A 14,423-nucleotide genomic window follows, 5' to 3' on the forward strand; every position below is an offset into this window, starting at 1 on the left:
AAGTACAAAATGCATGAGTAAGATTTCAAAACAATGTAGCCTAGAGCCCAGCCCACCGCGAAGGACCATTTCAGGGCTGAACGTCCGTCACTTCTTTACACCAAGAATCACACCCACATAAGGAGGCCTCCCACCCCCACCCCCGCCCCCTCACAAACTCTCCTCCCCCTCCTTTCCACACCCATCCACCCGCCCACCCTCACACACACGGTCATCCAATCATTACAGACCCCGTGAAGCGACAGCTTGCCCACCCCCACATGCTGTTCAAGATGCATGTCCACACACAAACACCTCGTCCTCACAGGTTGCATGTGCTTCACGTGAGTCAGGATCGATTGTGTCTGTGAGGTCCATCACATCACTGTTCAGAGATCAGGGGGGAGGGGGGTGGCGGGGGGGGGGGGGGGGGATGGGGAGGGGGAGGGGGGAAGGAGGAGTTTGGGATGGGGGGTGGAGGGACAGGTGGTGGTTGTTTATGTAATTCGGTTTTGTTGTTGCTGTTGGTGTTGGTTTTTTTCTGCCAACTGAAAACTAAACGTATGTTTCTGTGAAGTTTACCACTGTAGTATAATGGGTTTTAGAATGGGGGGATAGGTTGTTATTGTTGTTGTTTGGTTGGTTGGTTGGTTGTTTTCTGCCAACTGGAAACCAAACGTGTGTTTTGGTGAAGTTCACAGCAGCAGTCCAGAGGGAATCAGAATGGGGGGTGGGGGTGGGGGTATGTTTTTGTTGTTCGCTTTTTTTCCCTGCCAACTGAAAACCAAACGTATGTTTCTGTTAAAATTTACCACAGCAGTGCAAAGGGGTTTGGAATGGTGGAGGAAGGGGGGAGAGGGGCGGGGAGGGGGGGGGGGGGTAGGATGTCATTGCTGTAGTTATGTTGTTGTTGTTATGTTATCGCTGTTGTTTGTTTTTGTTTGTTTTTCTGTCCACTGAACTTCAAACATGAGTGCCCTTAATCCTAGTCCTAGTCCCTGCTTCAGTGCTGATACCATTTCTATGTGAGTGTTCACAGAGGGGGGGGATTCAAACCACATTTCTTATTACTATTCCCATTCCTGTTTTCATTCTGAAGCTGAACAACATCATTCAACAAGGCAGTCATCGGCCCAGTGGGTAAAGAATCACAGCACGACTCAAACGAGGGTCCCCGTGTTCGAACCTGGCCACAGGGACAGGGTGTTTCCACTCACCCACCCCTCGGATCCCAGGTGGTCTGGCTGCTAGTCTTTCGGGTGTGACGCAAAAAAAAAAAAAACGGTTTCTTGCCAAGAAAAGCGCTTTAACAGCAGTAAAAGAACCCACGGCACTAAGAGATTTTTTCACAGGAAAATTTCTGCCACGGGTATGAATACTGACCCTATACTGTGGCGACACACTCTCCGAAACGTCAGCCCCAAGTTCAAAACAGCTGGTATGACAATGAAATGTATGATAGTCAGTCGTGTCCCACTATGACCATGAGAACAGAGGGGCATCTGCTGTCCCGACTATCTGGGCCGGAATTTGATTACAATGGAGAGTGTCTTGCCCAAGTTACATCCCCACTCTTTCGACAAAGAGGGCTTAAAAAGAGTCGGCGTTGGGACGGTCCCCAACTGGCACCAAGGCTGTACTCTATTGCTTCCTGTTTTGTGTGTCACACAGCTGCAATGTCTTTGTTACTTAGTTAAAACATCTGCAAATAATTATGAGAATCGTGCTGTGTGTAATCATTCCTGTGTCAGCTTTCAAAGCGGTTTGTGGTCGGGTTATCGTTAAATTTCTCGCCACGCTCAGAACCGTTTACTGTGGTTTTATTTTTCAGCATAATTGATTGTGTGTGTGTGTGTGTGTGTGTGTGTGTGTGTGTGTGTGTGTGTTTGTGCGCGCGCACGCGAGTGTGTGCGGGTGTGTGTGCGTGTGAATAAGTTGAGAATAAGGTGACAAAAACAGAAACAGACAGACAGACCGACAAACACACACATCTACACGTTTCCATTTAACAACAAACACTTCAAACTAATTGTGCTAATTACCGAACGCTACTCGCAATCTGCCGACACAAACCACCGCGTGTGTGTGTTGTGTGTGCTGTGTGTGCTGTGTGTGTGTGTGTGTGTGTGTGTGTGTGTGCAGCAGAAAATACGTGATGTAAAAAACAGACCCATAAACACACACACACACACACACACACTCACACACACACACACACACACACACCTTACATCCGTGTTAAGCTATACACGTGACAGTACATCTGTTCCCCAAACTGCGCCAACAACAGTGGCACACACATCTTGCTTCTTGTCTGTGGCCAATGGCAGAGAAATATGCACTTGGGAGGGGCTGGCTTTGTCATTTGTTACTCACTTTCCTTCAGATAGTTGATAGCTGGGTTGTATGGTGGAAGGTGTGTGACTACGTTAGGCTGGATAGTTGATGGCTGGGTGGTAAGTTGGAAGGTGTGTGACAACGTTAGGCTGGATAGTTGATAGCTGGGTTGTATGGTGAAAGGTGTGTGACTACGTTAGGCTGGATAGTTGATGGCTGGGTGGTAAGTTGGAAGGTGTGTGACTACGTTACGCTGGATAGTTGATGGCTGGGTGGTAAGTTGGAAGGTGTGTGACTACGTTAGGCTGGATAGTTGATAGCTGGGTTGTATGGTGGAAGGTGTGTGACAACGTTAGGCTGGATAGTTGATGGCTGGGTTGTATGGTGGAAGGTGTGTGACTACGTTAGGCTGGATAGTTGATGGCTGGGTTGTATGGTGGAAGGTGTGTGACTACGTTAGGCTGGATAGTTGATGGCTGGGTTGTATGGTGGAAGGTGTGTGACTACGTTAGGCTGGATAGTTGATGGCTGGGTTGTATGGTGGAAGGTGTGTGACTACGTTAGACTGGATAGTTGATGGCTGGGTGGTAAGTTGGAAGGTGTGTGACAACGTTAGGCTGGATAGTTCATGGCTGGGTTGTATGGTGGAAGGTGTGTGACAACGTTAGGCTGGATAGTTGATAGCTGGGTTGTATGGTGGAAGGTGTGTGACAACGTTAGGCTGGATAGTTGATGGCTGGGTTGTATGGTGGAAGGTGTGTGACTACGTTAGGCTGGATAGTTGATGGCTGGGTGGTAAGTTGGAAGGTGTGTGACTACGTTAGGCTGGATAGTTGATAGCTGGGTGGTAAGTTGGAAGGTGTGTGACTACGTTAGGCTGGATAGTTGATAGCTGGGTGGTAAGTTGGAAGGTGTGTGGCTACGATAGCTGGGTGGTAAGTTGGAAGGTGTGTGACAACGTTAGGCTGGATAGTTGATAGCTGGGTGGTAAGTTGGAAGGTGTGTGACTACGTTAGGCTGGATAGTTGATAGCTGGGTGGTAAGTTGGAAGGTGTGTGACAACGTTAGGCTGGATAGTTGATAGCTGGGTGGTAAGTTGGAAGGTGTGTGACTACGTTAGGCTGGATAGTTGATAGCTGGGTGGTAAGTTGGAAGGTGTGTGACTACGTTAGGCTCGATGGGTTTTATTGCCGTCTGTGTGGGCTGACTTCTTTGTGTAGTCCACTGCTTGTCTGTCTCTCCGTCTGTCTCTCTTTCCGTCTCTGTTCTTGTCTGTACATGTACACGAACTCTCTCTCTCTCTCTCTCTGTGTGTGTGTGTTTGTGTTAGTGTGTGTGTGTGTGTGTGTGTCTGTCTGTCTGTGTGTGTGTGTGTCTATGTTCTTGTCAAGTACACGAACTCTCTCTCTCTCTCTCTCTCTCTCTCTCTCTCTCTCTCCCTGTTCTTGTCGACATCTAATTCACGTGTACTCTCTCTGTTTCTGTGTGTGTGTGTGTGTGTGTGTGTGTGTGTGTGTGTGTGTGTGTGTGTGTGTGTGTCTTTCTCTTTGCTCTTGTTTACATCTAATTTACGTGCACCATCTCTGTCTCTGTCTCTCTGTCTCTCTCTCTTTGTTCAAATTCACGTGGACTCTCTCTGTTTCTCTCTCTATTCCTCTCTATCCCTCTCTGCCTGTCTCTCTGTATGCTACGTGACACTTCAAAGTATCAAAGTGTCAAGGGTCTCCCTGTGTGCTAGTGAATCTCTCTCTCTCTCTCTCTCTCTGAGAGGAAGATCATTTGACACTTGCTTACAAGCTATGTTGCAGTTCCACAGTTGTTTTGTTTTGCTCTCTTTTTTTTTTTTTTTTCTTTTTTTTGTCATGCATAGTGCAACAGCTTGCAAGCCAAGGTCACAACCTACCCCTCGTGAGTGACCTTGCCTTGTCACGGTCTGTTGAGCACACACAGTGCAGGCTGGGATCTTGACTTATAATGCCCCCCCCCCCCCCCTTCTCCTCCACTTTACACTCCTCTGTCTGTTTGTCCGTATCTTTCTGTCTGTCTGTCTGTCTGTCCGTGTGTCTTTCTGTCTCTCTGTCTTTCCCTCTCAGACTGGTTTGTCTTAGAGTCTACCATGTCTGTCTTCCCCGGAACATTGTTGCTACATTCTTTGTCTTGTCTCTCTCCTACGCTCTCTCTCTACGTCTCTCTCCCACCCCACTCTGTCTCTCCCCACCGTGTCCCTCTACCACTCTCTGTCTCTCCCCACCGTGTCCCTCTACCACTCTGTCTCTGTCTCTCCCCACCGTGTCCCTCTACCACTCTCTGTCTCTCCCCACCGTGTCCCTCTACCACTCTCTGTCTCTGTCTCTCCCCACCGTGTCCCTCTACCACTCTCTGTCTCTGTCTCTCCCCACTCTCTCTCCCACTTTCTGTCTCCCCCCTCTGTCTGTCTCTCATTCTCACCTTATTCTCAACGAATTAACACACAAAAAAACACTAACTCTCTCAGATTCTTTTTCGTATGAGCATGAAGCGATACATACCAGTCTCAGAGCGCACATAGCTTCTTTCATAATTAGTTTTTACAGTCTGCCCCCACGAAATACACGAATGATTGAATGAGTGAGTGGATGAATGAATGAATGATTAATACTTGAACTGGAATCAGACGTTCGAGGCCTGTGAAGGCCTGTTCGTCGTTCAAGTGGATACAGCATACCAGCATGCGTGGCCTAATGATAGCATATTGGATCATCAATGCTTGGCGAGTTGGCCCAATGAGCGTCTAACCTAGTCTTGAAAGATGACATGGTTGGGGCAGTCACAACACTGTCTGGCAAACCGTTCCATTCATTAACGACTCACTCTGTGAAGAAGGAACTGCGCACTTTCAGTCTGCAATGTGATTTATTTCAGTAATTAAACTGTTAATTCTTCTGTCCCTACTTACTGCAGGTGATAGCTCGGGATTTGTGGTCTTGTAGATTCCGTGTATGTATTTATAGCAATCAATCATATCTCCCCGCTGTCTCCTGTGTTCTACACTCGGTAGCTAAAGGAACGCGAGTCTTTCATGATAAGGCTTGTTCCTCAAATGACCAATCAGTTTCGTTGCCCGTCGCAATACGCCCAAGCGCATTTATATTCACATTCTCAAAATTCGCCGTTTCAAAGTGTTCACCAAATGAGTATAAATGAATGAATGAATAAATTAATTAATTGATTTATCTATTAACTTATCAATCAAAGAAGATTGATTAATGCACAAAGTTTTAATGCGCAACACAGACACAGACCTATCTAGACGTGCATACAAATATTCGCTACTCCTGCTTCTACTTCTTTTCAAAACTCATGGACTTCCAAGGCGGTGTATACAGACGCCTACATAATGATTATTATTACACCACACACTCACACGTTCACTACTTATGCTCTGCTCCCAAGTTAGCCGCTGCTACTTAAATCACATCAGGGCTGCCAAACCTGCCTACAATTATCACCCACTCGGAAAGCAGAGAGGTCTTATATCACTACCACCATCCTGCTTTGTGGTGCCAACCACACGACCCGCGTTCTCTCTCGCAATGCCGGATTTTTTTTTTTTTTTTTTTTTTTTTTTTTTTTTTAAAGAAAGAAAGAGAGAAGAAAAGAGAACTCTGCAAAATGAATCTCTCTTGCTACGTCACAGAAACTTCTCGCTACAGACTGACAGACTGACAGACAAACAGCCGGCGTCGGCCATAGTCTCGCCTGGTCAAAGTCAGTTTCCCCTTGAAAAGAAAGAAGAGGGGAAAAAAAAAAGAAAAAAAAAGACGACGACGACTACGAAAAAAAAAGGAGGGAATGTGTGATGGTTCTCAAAGGGATGGAAAAGGAGAAGGTTGGGGGGGGGGTAGGACTGAAGAGAGGCGGGAAAAGGAGAGAGGAGGGAGGAAAGGGAGGAAGGGAGGGAAGGAGGGAGGAAGGGGGGGGGGGTCAGAGGAGGCCACAGACTGAAGACGGCACAGACATTACCCAGGGTGAAAAAGAGGCTCCCCCGGCCTATTTTTAGACTGCCAGATCGGGAGGGGGGTGGGGAGAACGAACGAACAAATAGGTAACCTGAAAGAAAAGACCAACACACTGGGTAGTAAAACACTGAGAAGCGTCTTGAAAGAAATATAGCAGTTATTTTTCTTAACCGGAGCGGTAGTAAACTAACAAAGAACACAGACTTGCAGACAGACCAAGAGTCACACGTGCACACACACACTCACGTACGCACATACAAACACGCACGCACGCAAACACACACACACACGTACGCACATACAAACACGCACGCACGCACACATACATACACACACACACACACACACACACATACTCACACACACGCACCAATACACAAAGACAAGCACACCCGCAAACACACACACACACACACACACACACACATACATACATACATACATACATACTGTGAAAGAAAGTGTGAGCGGGGCAGACAGACTACATATTTGAAACAGCACGTTTTACATAAAGCCAGATCAACTTTCCAAACGTGTGAAGAATCCATCAGTTCTCTGATTCACAGCTTGATGTTGCTCGCATGCACATGCACACACAGACACAGACACACATATACACACAGACACAGACACAGGCACACACACATAAACATACACTGATACACAAATACATAACCATATATACACACGCACGCACGCACACACATACGCGCACATGCACACATACACACAAACATGCACACACATACATACACACACGCTTACATATTGACATACACTGATGCACAAAAACGTAACCACACACACACACACACACACACACACACACACACTCACACGAGATCGTCCATGTCGATAGGACACACACACACACACAAAAAAAAACCCACACGTTTCAACTATCACGCATTCCTTTCTGTATCTGATATCACAATCGGTCCACTATCGAATGTCACACGCGAACGCACGCACGCACTCACTCACTTACACACACACACACACACCACTCATACACCACTCACACAACACACACATAAAGTTACCTGAGCAGCAAAAAACACACGCAGCGCCGCCGCCACCACCACTCCAACACAGCACACAACACACACAAAAAGAAACCAAGGAACAGGGTCCGACCAAGCCGCCGCTTTTTTCAGCAGTACTCAATCCTCTTTCTGTTCCAACACACACGCCATCGCCCCCAGCCCTCTCTTCTTTCCTTTTTTTTTTTTTAACCAACCTTGTAAATGTTCGACGCACTGGTGGTAGCAGCAGTAATATTAGTTAGGAGAGGACGACGACGAAGAAGAAGAAGAAGAAGACTACAACCGCACAATCCAGCACCTCCACGAATCGTCACACCACACAGCACAGCACACAGGTGTATAGTACAGGAGAGCCAGCCAGCAACGCAAAGAAAGAAAAAAAAGAGAGAGAACCGTCGAACACACCGCACACACAGGCCCTCAAAACACAAGGTAGAGAAGAGAAAAAAAAACCTAGGCACAGGTCAAAGCAGACAGGTGATTCAGACGAACCATTGTCCTGACTGCTACTACCACCACCACCGCCACCACCTCCACCACACACACAGCTACCACATCCACTACCATCACTCTACCACCTCTTGGTCTGTGCTCCCTAGTCAGACTACTGTGGTACTGGCTACTTCCAACCGCCACGCACAACTACCACTGCCGCCACCAAGAGGAGAGAAAGAGTGAGGGGAGGGGTGGGGAGTAAAAAAAAAAAAAAAAAAAGGGGGAAAAAAAACCCGTCCCTCGGCCTCGACAAAGTCATAGCCAGAAAGAGAGAGAGACAGAGACAGACGGGGAGAGAGAGACCGAGAGAGGCGGGGAGAGAGACGGGGAAAGAGAGAGAGAGAGAGACGGGGAGAGAGAGGGAGAGGCAGAGACAGAAAGACCGAGAGAGAGAAAGACGGGGAGAGAGAGGGAGAGAGAGACGGGGAGAGAGAGGGAGAGACAGAGAGAGAGAGAGACGGGGAGAGAGAGGGAGAGACACAGAGAGAGAGAGACGGGGAGAGAGAGAGAGAGAGAGAGAGAGACGAGGAGAGAGACAGAGAGGGAGAGACGGGGAGAGAGACAGAGAGGGAGAGAGACGGGGAGAGAGAGGGAGAGACAGAGAGAGAGAGAGAGAGAGACGAGGAGAGAGACAGAGAGGGAGAGAGAGAGACGGGGAGAGAGAGAGAGGGTGAGAGACAGACAGCCACACCCCCACCCACTCGCCCCCCCCCCCCTCCCCTCAGCCACAACCAAGGCAGCCCAAGCTAGAAGCAGAACAAGTAAAGCGAGCAACACTGACACACTCCCTTCAACTAACACACACACACACACACACACACACACACACAGCCACCCAGGATTAAAGAAAAAAGAAAAAAAGAGGAGTGGGGCGAGGAGAGAAAAAAAAACGAAAGAAAAAGGTTCTGACTGACGCGAGTGCATACCACAGCAACCCGTCTGTGCGTTTTCTGTTTTTTTTACTTTGCATCGGTACTCTGTGTGTGTGTGTGTCTGTGTGTGCGCGTGCGTGCGTGTGTGTGTGTGTGTGTGTGTGTGTGTGTGTGTGTGTGTGCGTGTGTATGTTTGTGCCCGTGATTGTTCGTGAATGCGTATGCGAACAGTCATCACTGGTACAAAAAATGAAAAAATAAAAATTAAAAAAGAACAAAGAGCAGAAAAGAAAAAAAGCCAACTAACGTAAGCCCCCCTTACCGTTCTCACTCCCTCCACACTTACATCGGAGTGGGGTTTTTTTCTTGTACCCCCAACCCACCGCAAACCCCACCCTCTCTCTCTCTCTCTCTCTCTCCTTCTCCTTCTTCACACCCCACCCCCACCCCCGCCTTCCAGTTTCTGAGTGACGCGACAGATACCACACGAACACGTCTTATCCCCACATGCATCTCCCCCCACTTCCTCCACCCCCCAACCCCTGCCTGATTGCTGAAAAAAACAGACACACAGAACCCCCACCTCCATCCCCTCAACGACGTCTGGAAAAAAAAAAAAAAAGACACAGAGAGCCCACTCCCACCTCCATCCCCCAACCCTCAGCTGTATATAAAAAGGGGGGTGGGGGGGGGGGGATCATGAAGATGTCTTATGTTCACAAGAAAACACACGCGCTTGCGCGCGTAAAACTCACATGAGCGTATATTTTCACACACACACACACAGAGGCAAACACACACACACACACACACACACACATACACAGAGGCAAACACATACACACACAGAGAGATAAACACACACACACAGATAAACACACACACATTCGCACGCACGCACACACATACACACACACATACACACACACATACACATACACACATACACACACACACATACACACACACACATACACATACACACACGCGCGCTCGCATACATACGCACACATACTAAAGATGCTTCCCTGTACACCAACTCTTCTTCAATTTCCCTTAGCGTACATCACTGGCAGACCATTGCATATGAAGCACCTTTTTCCCCAGACTCCAGCAAAAAACAGGAGCAGTGGATGTACAAATGTTCTGTGAAGAAAGGGGTAAGGGAAAGTTACACAGTCGCTTAGCCGTCTGGTAGCTCGTATAAAAAAGGAGAGACAGAGAGAGAGAGAGAGAAACGAAAAAGAAAATAAACAAGAAAATAAAAGGAGAGAAAAAAAAGCAATCTCCTGTGACATAATCGAGCAGTAAAGGTTTTACATCACACTACTGGCTAAAGCAGCCCCATCACCATCACCCAACGACCCTGTTTTGGGAGGCTGAGTGAGCGAGTGTGGCCTTGGTTATACCATCAGAGAAAGAGAGAGAGGCGAAGGAGATATTGACCTGCTAGACAGGTCTAGCTGTCTGCCTACCACCACCACCACCACCACCACGTACAGAGAAGGAGTAGAGAGAGAGAGAGCAAGGTCACACTGTCTGTCTGCCAAGCGCGAGCTAGCCGGGGCCCTGTCAGGGTGAACTCAACACAGCCAACCAGGGTTATTTTTTTAGGGTTTTTTTTTTTTCTTTCTTTCTTTTTATAGCCTCACCCCCTCCCCTCGCCCCCCGTCCTTCTTCGGTTTTTTTTTTTCGTCCCGCCCTGCCTGCGATCTCTGGTCCTCACCGCCCGCTCTCCCCCCTCACACACACACACACATACACGCCTCTCTCTCTCTCTCTCTCTCTTCCCACACTCGCACACACACACACACACACACACAGAGTGCCCGCGGGCCCGACGGACGGCGAGACGAGAACTACTATTCAGTTGGAAATGCCAACCACGGATGGTTGTCGGTCTGGTTTGGTCCGTCAATGCCGGCGGAGACTGTCGTGGAGTAGTGATCAATAGAAAAAAATAGTTCTTTCTGCCAGCCACCCAGACAGGCTCCTTTTTCCCCCTCCAGTACTGGTGGTGGTTGAGAGTTGGGGGGGGGGGAGGGAGGGTTTGAAGGAAGGACGAGTGTAGCTATACAGGGAGGACAGTTCGTCCAGAGCTGTGTCGTCTGACTGATGTGGTTGTACTCAGTGGCTAGCTGGGCTGGTGGCGGCTTTGCAGCACAGACGGCCGTTTATTGGTGTGTAGTGCTGTATAGCCTCCCTTTCCACTAACAGCGGCTGTTTGCTGTCGATTGCTTCACAGGACAGCTTTGTGTCGTCCGCAAAAATGTGTGTGTGGCTGTATGTGTGTCTGTAGATGTATATGTGTGTGTGTGTTGTACAGTGTCACACCTAAGAGATCAACGTTGACAACGATATATCACAGTCTGACAAAAACGTAGTTATGATGAGAATGAATATAAAAGCACCGTTGTTACAATTATCTGTCTACTGGTTCACATTGCAAACTGTTGATGTGTCTTTCATTGACTTAGCAGTCATGATGAAAATGAATATAAAAGCATTGTTGTTACATCTACTCACTGGTTGACATTGCAAACTGTTGGTGTGTTTCTCATTCATTTTTGCTCAGTTCGCTATTTCTTGGGGAAGAACTGTTGCAAACTGTTGATGTGTTTCTCATTGATGTTTGCTAAGTTCGCCATTTCTTTGGGAAGAACTGTAACCTCAGTTACTGGTACACTCGGTGGTTACCCATCCTTGCTGCTTATCCCTCCTCGAGGTTAAAATGGTTTCTATTTAAAACAGTTTCCCATCGTCTGGATTTATTTTGTGGGGCTGTGTGTGGATGCGTGTGTGTGTTTGTGTGCGTGAGTGCGTGTGTGTATGTGTGTGTGTGCGTCAACATCTTTCTGTCACACCTACATGTATAATTGTTCATCACTCCCCATCCCAATCTTCCCCCTCAGCTGTGTGAAGAGACAGTGGAGCGCCACACACAACAACTGTTCACCAGATTCCTCCAGGTCTGCCGGTTGTGTGTCAAAGCCTGGGTCTCTCCAATGGTTTTGCAGTCAGTCCATCTTTTTTTCTGTCTCCCCCTCCATCTCCCTCCCTAGGCAGTTCCTTGGAGGACTGGTTTCGCTATCTCCCACACCTGTTATTTTTAGACCCTCCACCTGCCCACCGAGCTGACAGTTGTGTCCCCTGTGTTCCAGTCAAAAGCCTTGTCTTTTATTTGTTCAGCCCTGCTAATTATCCCTTCTCTTTCACTGTCTAGTTTCTCCTTCCCTTCTCTTCCTATCTTCATCCCCTCAACTTCAAACTCCATCGAGGAACTCTTGAGAAAACTGTCCAGTCACCATGGAATATCTGTGGCCTTTTGATCGAAAGATTAACAAGGCTGGTTGACTGCCTGATGTTGAAAAAAGGAAAGGGAAAGAAACTAAATCTTCAGGGGTTCGCTGACAAGGGTCATCACAGTACCACCCTGTATACAAGAGATGATATGGATTGGGAGAACTTGAAGTAGTGGGAGCAGAACGGGCTTAGTCTTGTCTTCATGTTGCACAGACAGACAGACAGACACAGACAGGTTATGGATAATAAAGAGATAATATTGCGCCGACAGACAGACAGACAGATAAACAGACAGACACAGACAGGTTATGGATAATAAAGAGATGATATTGTACGTACAGACAGACAGACAGACAGACAGACAGGTTATAGACAATAAAGAGATGGTATTGTTATTACAGACAGACAGACAGACAGGTTATGGACAATAAAGAGATGACATTGTGCGTACAGACAGACAGACAGACAGACAGACAGGCTATAGACAATAAAGAGATGACATTGTACAAACAGACAGACAGGCTATTGACAATAAAGAGATGACATTGTACGTACAAACAGACAGGCTACAGACAATAAAGACATGACATTGTACGAACAGACAGACAGACAGACACAGACAGGCTATTGACAATAAAGAGATAACATTGTACATACAGACAGACAAACAGACAGGCTATAGACAATAAAGAGATGACATTGTACGTACAGACAGACAGACAGACAGGCTGCAGACAATAAATAGATGTTATTGTTCCTACAGACAGACAGATAGACAGACAAACAGACAGGCTATAGACAATAAAGAGATGATAAATGTTATTGTTATTACAGACAGACAGACAGACTATAGACAATAAAGAGATGACATTGTGCGTACAGACAGACAGACAGACAGACAGACAGGCTATAGACAATAAAGAGATGACACTGTACGTACATACAGACAGACAGACAGACAGGCTAGAGACAATAAATAGATGATATTGTTCGTACAGACAGATAGACAGACAGACACAGACACAGACAGGCTATTGACAATAAAGAGATGGCATTGTACGTACAGACAGACAGACAGGCTACAGACAATAAATAGATGATATTGTTCGTACAGACAGACAGACAGATAGACAGAAAAACAGACAGGCTATAGACAATAAAGAGATGATAAATATTATTGTTATTACAGACAGACAGACAGACTATAGACAATAAAGAGATGACATTGTACGTACAGACAGACAGACAGACTATAGACAATAAAGAGATGACATTGTACGTACAGACAGACAGACAGGCTATAGACAATAAAGAGATGACATTGTGCGTACAGACAGACAGACAGGCTATAGACAATAAAGAGATGACATTTTACGTACATACATACAGACAGACAGACAGGCTATAGACAATAAAGAGATGACATTGTGCGTACAGACAGACAGACAGACTATAGACAATAAAGAGATGACATTGTGCGTACAGACAGACAGACAGACAGACAGGTTATAGACAATAAAGAGATGACATTGTGCGTATAGACAGACAGACTATAGACAATAAAGAGATGACATTGTGCGTACAGACAGTCAGACAGGCTATAGACAATAAAGAGATGACATTGTACGTACAGACAGACAGACAGACTATAGACAATAAAGAGATGACATTGTACGTACAGACAGACAGACAGAAAGACAGGCTATAGACAATAAAGAGATGACATTTTACGTACAGACAGACAGACAGACTATAGACAATAAAGAGATGACATTGTGCGTACAGACAGACAGACAGACAGACAGGCTATAGACAATAAAGAGATGACATTTTACGTACATACATACAGACAGACAGACAGGCTATAGACAATAAAGAGATGACATTGTGCGTACAGACAGACAGACAGGCTATAGACAATAAAGAGATGACATTTTACGTACATACATACAGACAGACAGACAGGCTATAGACAATAAAGAGATGACATTTTACGTACAGACAGACAGACAGACTATAGACAATAAAGAGATGACATTGTGCGTACAGACAGACAGACAGACAGGTTATAGACAATAAAGAGATGACATTTTACGTACAGACAGACAGGCTATAGACAATAAAGAGATGACATTGTACGTACAGACAGACAGACAGACTATAGACAATAAAGAGATGACATTGTACGTACAGACAGACAGACAGACAGGTTATAGACAATAAAGAGATGACATTGTGCGTACAGACAGACAGGCTATAGACAATAAAGAGATGACATTGTACGTACAGACAGACAGACAGACTATAGACAATAAAGAGATGACATTGTACGTACAGACAGACAGACAGACAGGCTATAGACAATAAAGAGATGACATTGTGCGTACATACAG

At 46.5% G+C, this 14,423-nt stretch overlaps 1 protein-coding gene across 1 annotated transcript in view; it reads right to left on the bottom strand.

Annotated features, from left to right (window-relative positions):
* The window catches only part of LOC143301963 (uncharacterized), a 316,592-nt gene extending 308,620 nt beyond the window's left edge, over positions 1-7,972 (bottom strand). Inside the window, exon 1 of the mRNA XM_076616440.1 lies at positions 7,358-7,972. The gene's annotated coding sequence lies outside the window, so the exon portion shown is untranslated. The remainder of the gene's footprint in view (positions 1-7,357) is intronic.
* Between the last annotated feature and the right edge of the window lie 6,451 nt (positions 7,973-14,423).

Source organism: Babylonia areolata, chromosome 28 (genome assembly GCF_041734735.1).
Source record: "Babylonia areolata isolate BAREFJ2019XMU chromosome 28, ASM4173473v1, whole genome shotgun sequence".
NCBI lineage: Eukaryota > Metazoa > Mollusca > Gastropoda > Neogastropoda > Buccinidae > Babylonia > Babylonia areolata.